The 10,649-nt window shown below is 41.9% G+C and overlaps 1 long non-coding RNA gene across 1 annotated transcript; it reads left to right on the top strand.

The window, feature by feature from the left end:
• The first annotated feature begins 5,237 nt into the window (after positions 1–5,237).
• On the top strand, positions 5,238–9,200 carry LOC124860847. The gene is made up of 2 exons (XR_007036458.1): positions 5,238–5,667; positions 8,081–9,200. It is a non-coding gene; the product is annotated as an uncharacterized LOC124860847 (long non-coding RNA).
• Positions 9,201–10,649: the final 1,449 nt, after the last annotated feature.

Below are 10,649 nucleotides of genomic sequence, written 5' to 3' on the forward strand. Positions count from 1 at the left end.
TGGCGGCTGTGGTGGACCACAATCTGGACTCATATGTTTACCGACCAATCAGAAACGAACAGCAGCCTGACAGCTCCTCCTCTGCAGCAGCGACCTCCAGACCACCTCCAGCTGAAGAATCAGCCACATCTGCAGCCTTGCAGCAACAGCAGTCACTGAAGGTGGAAGACAGCTCTAACACCACAGCTGCACAGCTCCTGAGATCATTCTGATTCATGGCCAGGTCCAAGCTCCAGCCCTCCGTCTTCTCATACCAGACAGAAGGGACAGGCTCAGGGACACACTCACTGCACCTATGGTGGAAGTAAAGGGTCCAAATGGACCTAACCTAGTTTTCCGGTCCTGCACTTCTCATGACATCGAGGAGTGTGCAAAACCTCTCCCTGACCTATCTCAGTCAAGTGAAGTTTTTTCCACCAGCTTCTCTGATTTTTGCAAGGAATATCGTCCTACTGGTGCTGAAATACGCAGAATCCTGACACGTAAAATAACTGCGTCTGACATTGCAAAAATCCATAACAGGCTCCCTGTTCCAAACCTACATCTAAAACATGAGGATTGGGATCATGTTTCAAATATGTCTATATCTATGCCTACAAGTAGAAAGTTGATGAAGACACTAATGATTTCATCACCAGAGTGATTGAAGCAGTGACCAAACAAAGTGGGATAAAAACACCCACAGAAGTGGGTGCAACAGCAGGGGTCTGGGAGACCCTTGCCAAACATGCTCAACTCATGTTTGAAGAACGGCAGCGGAGTAAAAAAGAAGCATCTGACAAAGAACTGCATCTAGCCACGATTACAATGTACCAAAATGTCGGAAGGAATAGGGAGGGAGGATATCGACGAAAGCGAGGCCCACAGAGAGGTCCGGGAAGATGTTTTTGTGATCCAGACACCTGTTTCAAGTGTGGCAGAAAGGGACATTGGAGGGAGCAATGTCTCTACCCAGCTGAGGCCGCATCTTACCAGGCTGATTGACTAACCGAGGTAGAGGAGGGCAAGCGCAACCCACCACAGTGTCAGCCGTCTCGTCAAAGCGGTACCACACCTCGTTAACAGATATCCAACTGCTCCAGACTCTTTTCCTAGCTATCCTATTTCTCAGTTAGACACACACACACACACACACAAATACATACAGATGCTCAATCCACTTTTCCTTCTCTTCCTGTTTCATGCAATGAAAAGCTGCTTTGCAATGACTGTGAAGACTTGACTAAAGTGCAACATGCTATTGCTGTTTTGGAAAAGAAATTTGCAAAAGAATATATACCAACTTATGCTCATTTTACCTCAGAGGCATATAAAGCTTTCCCAATGTTTGATCTTATAGTCTCAGGAAAGAAAATATCATTTATGGTAGACTCAGGAGCAACTTCTTCTGTTGTTAAGGCAGAGGAATTTTCAACACCCCCAAAACTCAGCGGAAATCATGTTTTTTCTATGCCAGCATCAGGGCAGATGACAAGGGAACATGTTACAAAGCCCATCGCATGTGTAACACCTGATGGGTTTACTTTCAAACATTGTTTCCTCTTATCATCATTGATGGGTAGAGATTTGATGTGCAAGCTAGGGATCATTCTAATATCCACCCCAGAGGGGGTAAGAGTCTCTACTCAGGCTGACACAGTGTTTACTGCAGTACAGTTCAGTCCACAAACATTAAACTATGCTTATGAGTGGAAAGTGCAAAATTCATTGTGTTCACAGCAGTTGCTGAAGGAGGTTAGATCAGTTGTTAATCCCTCTTGGGATTTTATGCAAGCTGTTGATTTAAACTGTTTTGCCCATATGTTGTTGGGTTCTGACAAAGAATATGAGAAAGCTTGGTTTCGCATTTTTTCTGAAAAACTAACCACGTCTATGCTGTATTGGAATGCTAATACAGCTGTTTGCTGTTTGTCTGAACTCATATCAGCTGCAGTTTTTCAAAACAAGAGACACTGTCCCACACATCGCTTTGGCAAAACTATGTTGTGTTGCAATGAGAAAAAGTATCTGATTGGACTGTGTGGGGTCTGCAGAGATTTTAGCAGCTCTTTTTCTGACCCTAGACCTGTATAAGTCCTGGATGGAGGGAAGGTCAGCCCTGATTATTCTCTCTGCAGTCCTGATTATTCGTTGCAGTCTGGATCTGTCCTGTTTTGTGGATGAGCCAAACCACACTGAGATGGATGAAGACAGGACAGATTGAATGATGGCAGTGTAGAAGATGACCAGCAGCTCCTGTGGAAGGTTGAACTTCTTGAGTTGCCTCAGGAAGTACAGTCTCTGCTGGGCCTTCTTTCGAACAGTGTCTTTGTGTGAAGACCATCTCAGGTCCTCAGAGATGGTGGTTCCTAAGAACCTGAAGTGGTCCACGGTCGATACATTGTTGTTGAGGATGGTGAGGGGGGTGTATGGGGGTGGTGTTCTCCGAAAGTCCACCACCATTTCCACAGTCTTGAGTGGGTTTAGTTCAAGGTAGATGTGACTGCACCAGTGTACCAGCCGATCCACCTGCTGTCTGTATGCAGACTCATCACCGTCCTGGATCAGTCCAATGACAGTGGTGTTGTCTGCAAACTTAAGGAGTTTCACGGACGAGTCCGCTGAGGTGCAGTCATTTGTGTACAGGGAGAAGAGGAGTGGGGGCTCATTTGTTGAAATTGACACCACTTCACATCCATTGTTGGTCCAGGTGCCTCCTGGCCTTTGGGCATAAAGTAAATATGATTATCATAAAAGGTTGTGAACCTGTTGTTGTGACTCCAAAGTCAAACTACAGACCATCTGTGAAACAATACCCACTCAAACCAGAAGCCATTGCAGGAATCAAACCTGTTTTTGAATCACTTCTGAAAGAAGGAATTATTGTTCCTTGTGAAAGTTCTCCTGTAAGAACTCCTCTTTTTCCTGTTAAAAAGATCAGGAGTAAAGGAGAACCTGTTGAATGGAGGTTTGTGAAAGATTTACAAGCTGTAAATGCTTCAGTGCAAGCCAGAGCTCCGATAGTTCCAAACCCGCACACTATTTTGTCACAAGTTCCTCCAGATGCAAAGTTTTTTTCTGTTGTTGATCTTTCAAATGCTTTTTTTAGTGTACCTGTTGATAAGCAGAGCCAATTTTGGTTTGCTTTTGAGTTTGAAGGAAAACCTTACACTTTCACTCGTCTGTGTCAAGGTTATTGTGAAAGTCCGACTATATATAATGCTGCATTGAAAGCTAGTCTTGAGTCATCGGAGTTGACCTCAGGCTCTGCTTTATTGCAGTATGTTGATGATCTTCTGCTTTGTTGTCCTACTAAGGAGCAATGTGAGAAGGACACTGTCACACTGTTGAAACATTTGCATTCAGAGGGGCACAAGGCCTCTCTTTCTAAACTTCAGCTTGTCCAGCTACAAGTAACCTTTTTAGGTCATATTATTTCTGCTGAAGGTAAAACTCTTTCCTCAAAGCGTGTGAATGCAGTGCAAAACATTCCAAAACCAGTTACAAAAAAACAGTTGATGTCATTTTGGGGCATGACTTCATATTGCAGGAATTTTATTCCTAATTATTTCTGTATGGAAGCCCCGTTGGGTGCTCTTGTGCATGGTAAAGATCTTCAATCTCATGACAATATTGTTTGGACACCTGAAGAAGAAGCAGCTTTCATACAACTTAAGCTGGCTTTGCAGAAGGCTCCTACTTTAGGATTACCGAATCTTAACAAACCTTTTTTTCAGGCTGTTGATGAAAAGCATGGTGCATGACATCAGTTCTCCTCCAATATCATGGAGATATCCTGCGACCTGTTGCTTATTTTTCTGCAAAATTGGATCCCGTGGCTACGGGACTACCTAACTGCCTTTGTGCTGTAGCAGCTGCAGAAAAAGCTGTGTTGGCTTCTAGAGACATTGTTGGACATGCAGATCTCACAGTTTTGGTTCCACACTCTGTTGCTCTTATTCTGCTTGAACAAAAAACATCACACCTTTCTGCCGCTCACTGGCTGAGATACACATCAATTCTTCTGGACATGCCAAATATAACTGTTAAAAGGTGTACTGTGCTCAATCCAGAAACACTTCTCCCCACGCCAGAAGATGGGGAGCCTCATAACTGTGTTTCAGTGTTGGAGGAAGTTTGCACACCCCGGCCTGACCTTTCTGAGATACCTCAGGAGAATCCAGAGATGATTTTATTTGTTGATGGTTCGGCTTCTCGAAACCCTGATACTGGTTGGAATCAGGTGGGTTTAGCAGTGTGTTCTTCCCATGAAACTCTTGTTTCAGGCTCACTGCCAAAGCACTTTTCTGCCCAGGCTGCTGAGCTTGTGGCCCTGACTGAAGCTTGCAAATTAGCTGAAGATCAAACTGTAAACATTTACACAGATTCGAGATACGGATTTGGTATAGTCCATGATTTCGGGGCATTGTGGAAACACAGAAAGTTTCTTAAAAGCGATGGAAACCCCATTTTGAACTATGTTCAGGTTTCTAACCTGCTCGGAGCAATTCTTTTACCAAAAGCTATCTCTGTGTGTAAATGCGCAGCACATACAACTTCGACAGATGTTGTTTCACAGGAGAACAGTAGAGCGGATTTAGCAGCGAAACTAGTGGCTTCCTCTGTTCCTCTTTTCTCTGCTTTGCACACACACAAGGATACCCCTTCTTGTTATGAGAAGCACACCAATCCTAAGGAAGATTCTGGTGGAAAATGTTTTTCATTAGCTTGAAAGCTGAGAGACGTACTTAGATGTTTTCAAAATAAAGTTGATCCAAAAACACAAGTCAACCTGTCAGTCTGTGAAGTTTGTGAAGGTTCTGGGGTGGTCCTCTCAGTCTCCTGACAACAATGTGATTGAGCCATTTTGGGAAGATCTCAACAATGCTGTTCATGCAAGATGGCTCAAGAATTTACAGGATCTGGGAGGCTTTTTGTTGTGGACCTTAACTATCTGTGAAAATAAGATGCCACAGCAACCACAATAGACTTCTAACTGCCATGGATTTTAAAGGGAGAATACATGGTTCTAAGATGCAGGTGATATAAACTTTTGATTAGGGTCATTTGGGTACAACATTATTTCTGTAAATATGTGTCATATCTGCAACTGTGTGCAGGAGTGTGTGTGTGTTCCTTACCTTCTCTGATTGCAGTGTGTGGCTGGCAGGGTGTGACTGGCTACAGCTGCAGCTTGTCCAGGCCAATCAGGAGGAGCATAGAGAGGAGTGGATTCCCTGCAGCAGATAGTTCTTATTAGCTGAGTATTAATCAGGCCTCTTTCTTTTGTGTGTTCTAACTTATGTGCTCTAGCTTACCTCTTGTGTCCTTCTTTCAGGAAGAAACCTGTTTTCTAGTCCCCAGTCCTCCTTCTGGTCTTCAGTCCTTTGCCTCTTCACTTGCCAAAGTTCCCTGGTGAACTCACCTCAGGATCCCCTCCAAGAATCTCCTCACAGCTTCTCCAGTCGCTCATCCGTGAAACCGCTGTTTGGACCTTCCTGCACCCCAACTGCAGAACTCACCTGCCTATCCACCCCCCAATGCTCAACTGCTCCACGGTCATCTTCACCTTCCCTGGAACAAGGAAACAAACATCATCAAACAAACCACACACTGCAACCTTTCCCGGGCCCCTGTGGTTATTCCCACCATGGATCTCTCCCTGGATTCAATTCAACTCTGATCAGTGTAAGACTCATCTTCCTCCTCATCATTTTTTATCCTGTTACATTTCATATAATAATCACCAAACTGTCCTCCTAAGTGTCATCCCAGTGGCCGCTCCCGAATCCAGAAGAAACATTTACATTTTTTGTATTATCAAACTGCTTAGACCATCCTGCTATGACCTGTTTTTGTAAAACCATTGATATTCTTTGATAATTGTCCCAGAATTCTTTAATACCCACAGGGCACATATCCCTATGAACGCAACTGTATAATATTGAGAAAAAAAATTGTGTTTTCACAGTCTTTCATGTTATCCATGCTATCTGCTATAATGCAACGACCATTGATGGCTGATGATATGGGCAACATGTGCAGTTTTCTAAAAGTCAGCATGTAGAGTCAGTGAACAGTAAAAAGGCACCCACTTCCTAAACCTAGTGGCCTTGCAGGGTTCCTGTTCATGGATGCATGGGTGCTAAATGTCAAAGTGTTCAAATCCATAGTATGGCATAATTGTTGAAGCAACACTCGTTCCTTATCTGATTGATAACGTTTTTTTTGTTTGTTTGTTTCTTTATACCTTTGAACAGCATGCAGGTAGAGTTTAATATACAACATCCTAAAAGCTTGAGGAAAGTTTTGGTAAATTCATATGTTGTAAACATAAAGAGCACTTCAAATCTGCAATATCTAAACTTTCTCAGAAAGATTATGTTTTAGTGACCCTGTAAAACATTTCTGCATTTCTACAACACATAGTGGGGGATACACTTTCATCCACATCTGATACTTTTTATGCAGTGTACGTATTACAAGAAAACTATAGTAACTGCATCAATAGAAAGTTCAGATTCATTGTTTCATGAGAGGCCACTGACAAAAATCATGTAAGTGAAACATGTTGATGAAACAACTGAGGGTTTGTGTTGCTCTTGTTTGTTCTTTATCTTCTATACTATATAAAAAGCTGAACCTCAGTGAAATTTGACTTAGTGACTCATTGCCAGGGCTGGCACAGGTTATGTGTTTATACAGCTCCTGGAAAACCCCTCTGGGCAGATGTTCAGTCGGTTGTTTTACTCAATCAATCACAGAACAAAATCCCAGAAATGACTGTAGAACCATACAATAGCGTTATTATTTGATGTGGGTATGTTAACAGACCAATGACCACCCTTTTAAGAAACTTTTCCCATTTCAGTACTAATTAAGTACTATTGAACTGGCTTGAGTTGAACTGAATTTACCGTTTTGTAAGTTTGCAAAACAGCAAGGTAGACTAAAAACATTCGGACAGAAAACTCAAAGCAATCTGCCTTGAAAACAGGAAACTCACATCAAAAGAAATGGAAGACAAATGGGCAGACACAGCAGTCAATGCTTGTGACTAAACTTAAAAAAAAACATGCAAAACAAAGTGAATTTACATCCTGTAAAGACAAAGAAGAACCTGCATTAACACATATAGTGGGAGTGGGAGTTCCAACTTGAGTCCAGAAAACGGTGTTGTGCCACACAGTGATGGTGCTCTAGAAGGATCCAGATGCAAGAACATGCAGTGTTGCAGAATATGCATAGCTTCTATTTGTGGCTTGCTCCAAGTCAACCCTCCAAAATAGCACTGCTGGATTGACGATATGTACCTACTATTTTTTTATTTCTGACAGCCCAAACGCACACAGAAGGTTCTTTCTCTGGTGTCTGTCATTGTACCTTTGCCCCAGCCACTGCAGGCATGTGTTCGTAACACTGTGCCAGTTTGCACTTGCCTTTTAAATGTGCTAAAAATAGATGCAAGGACAGTGACTGCAATCCATTTCATGATTGATAAATCGCATTGCATAGGAATTAATCTGCTGTTCTGACACAGTTTTCTTTTTTAAGTGATAATGAAAGTGACCCTCAGATGATTCACATAGATTCTGTGCTCTTTAGCGCACAGACCGATGCGTTTTTCCATTTACAGGTGAGAGAAACACAGAATGTTTCACAGCTTACATCCGACTGAGGTTGTTTCCATCATTTTCTGAGGTGTGGTTACGTTATTCAATTAGACTAAATGTGATTCAGTTTCGTTGCTCGGGTTTCAACCATAAAAGCTCAAACTCATGAAAAAACATCAGGTTTAATGCTCCCTGAATTAAATAAAACTGAATGGAGTCATATTTCAGTGGATTTAGGAAAGTTTTAGTTCTCTGTAGTTTATTATTGTTGATTGAAAAGGTTTAAGTGGCTTCCACGCATTTATACAGCAGGTCAAGGTTTGATAAAGTTTGCGTCAAAAGTTTGCTTCTTAAAATCCGCAGTGGCTTGATGAGTGCAATTATTGACAGGTGTATAGTAAGCATCAGATCATCTACCCAATCTGGGAAAAATTAACTACTCTGTTCCTGATTCATGGTCATTGTGTTCTGTGTTCATGTCCTTGCAGGTTCATGGTGAGGAGTTTGTTTCTATTGCTGTTGGCTATTGGTGGGGAGGTTGCCAGTCCATCACAGGACAGCACACTCATGGATAACAGCAATTTAGAAAGATCAATTAACATAACATGAATGTTCTTAAACTGTAAGAGGAAGCCATTTGAGTAGAGAAACTAGACATGCATGGGGAGAACATGCAAACTCCATCCATAAGACTCGAGGTTTGTATTTAAACCCAGGGCCTTCTTCCTGCAAGGCAATAGTGCTAACCACTGTGCTACCTTGCAGCAATAATTGCAACAATGTCATGTCATTGTGTTGGAGTATGGGCCCAGTATCCTGCTGACAGAGGCTATTGCCACCAGGATGTGGTGACAAGACATCATGTCAGTTCACCATCAGGTGAGCCTGTTCAGGAGCAAGTTGTCCCATGTTGGTGGAATTCAGAGAGAAAGTCGCTGCAGCTTGTGTAAAAGCTAACATCCGATAGAGAAAAAGTATTTTCTTCAGCCCTGTAATACAGTGGAATTTTTCCCAAAACTGTGAAGAAGTTCTTTCAAGTTGCCATACATTCAAATACCTTTTTCTGTCAGTATGGCTCATATGACACCTGGGTTACAGAAAGTGTCCACACTGACCTTCTGAAATATCCATGCAGGTAAAACAGACTTGTGAGCTGCTCATTCAAAAAATAATGACCAATTTTGCAGGAGACACATTGGTTGTTCACAATTTCAGAATATTCATGTTGTTCATCTGTGCCACCCTCATCTCTCCTGTTTGCATATTCATTCTCAGCGTATTCTTCTAGCCTGTGCCACTGTTGTGTTTTTGAGTTTGTGCTTTTGTCTATTTTACCCGGTCTGGTCCTTGTTTCCTTCTGTTTTCAGCAGCCTAGTTCGCACCTGTTTCTTGTTTCTCCAAGTTACCTGGTCTTGCTTTCATTGGTTCTCCCTGCATTTCCTGTTTGTATTTAAGTTCCTTAGTTGCCTTTGTTCCCTGCTGTGTCTTGGGTCATACTTATCTCAATGCCCTTGTCGTACCTGGCTGTGTATCCTATGTTCTGTCCCGTTTCTGGTTTCCCTGCCTGGTCCGTGATTGAGAACAATAAATATCGGCCTTTTCATTATTCATCTGACTCCTGGTGTCTCCTTCTCTGCACTTTGGTCCTAGCCACAAACCTGTCAATGTTTTCTGTCCAGTCTGGAAGCACCTGCTGAGGTCTTTAGATACAGATTTTAAGAAAACATATTTAATTTGAGGAAAGTCTGATGAGCTCAGAGATGACAAATCCCAGCAGATAGTAAAGTTTGTAAGTAACCTTGTTCACAGCAATACAGGAAGAATTTGGTTATGGATCTATTTCTCATACTCTCTGTACATGTGTCTTGCTCAGCCTGATCCATCTCTCCTGTGGTTTTCCTTTTTCTCATCCCTATATCTTCATCCAGCTCCATCTGCCCATTTCAAAAAGACGTCAACCCTGACAGACCAAATCCCTCGTGTGTCTGAAGCAATCTTGTGTTCTCTTACCTATCCAATAAGCAGGGCATCTTTCCATCTGCACCCACTGTGACAGTGTGGATGCATATTTTGATGAAGTATCCAGAGGAATAACTGAGCTGTCACTGTAGTCTCTTATTTGACGAAGCACTTGTTATATACTCAAGCCTTGTTTAACTTGTTCTCTTATGGCTCTCAGCTCCTGTAGTGTCATTGGCACAGGCATACATTCTAGGATCCAGGCCCTTTCTCTTCTCTGCTAAACAATGTTTCATTTTGACAATGAAGCTTCAGAATTTTAGAACAATGTAACCTGGGGATTAAAAACAGTTCACGCTGAAGAATTTGGAGAAAAACATGAAAGCATGCAGTAATCAAAGTTAAAGCAGGTGTAATGAAATATTAGTGTTAGACTATTTTTTTAAGACAGAGTGTCTAATCGAACAATGATAAACAGAAATAATGTCTTGCTGGGGTTGTAAAGGGTGATTTCCAAAACCAGGATCCAGAGTGCCTCAGGCTACATAATGCTGACAGCTTAATCTATTTCATATAATGGCCACAGAGCTTGCAATATGTATAGCTACTGGAAAGAAATGCATTAAATTAAAGTTATTTTTCACCAAAAAAATTCTGCACCAACCTACTGGTTCACAGCCTGAGGGGCTCCTTGCTGTTGCTGCACATTTATTTAGTTACACTTCTATTAGCAGCCATCTACAGTAGAAAACAGTGGATGCCTTAGGCCTGCAGAGAAGCTCTCAATTTCCTCACCTGCAATTTAAGAGAATTAGAAGTAGATACTGTAGTAATTACAAATAAATAATTTAGTGTTTTTTAGACGAGTTCCATCTTCCCTCTCAAATAATAAGTCAAATTGTCCATTTCACAACAATTAGACACAGATAAGTTTCTTCAAGCTGCTACTCTTTATGTAATCCACATGGGCATAGGCAGGCTGATACAGCACAAGGCTTTTGCCATTATGGTGTTGTAGCGTAGAGACAAGGCTATTTTGGCTAGCGCTATTTAAAATTCCTGTGTAAGGATTATTATTGTTGATTAATTAATATTTAT

This window comes from Girardinichthys multiradiatus, chromosome 23 (genome assembly GCF_021462225.1).
Source record: "Girardinichthys multiradiatus isolate DD_20200921_A chromosome 23, DD_fGirMul_XY1, whole genome shotgun sequence".
Lineage (NCBI taxonomy): Eukaryota > Metazoa > Chordata > Actinopteri > Cyprinodontiformes > Goodeidae > Girardinichthys > Girardinichthys multiradiatus.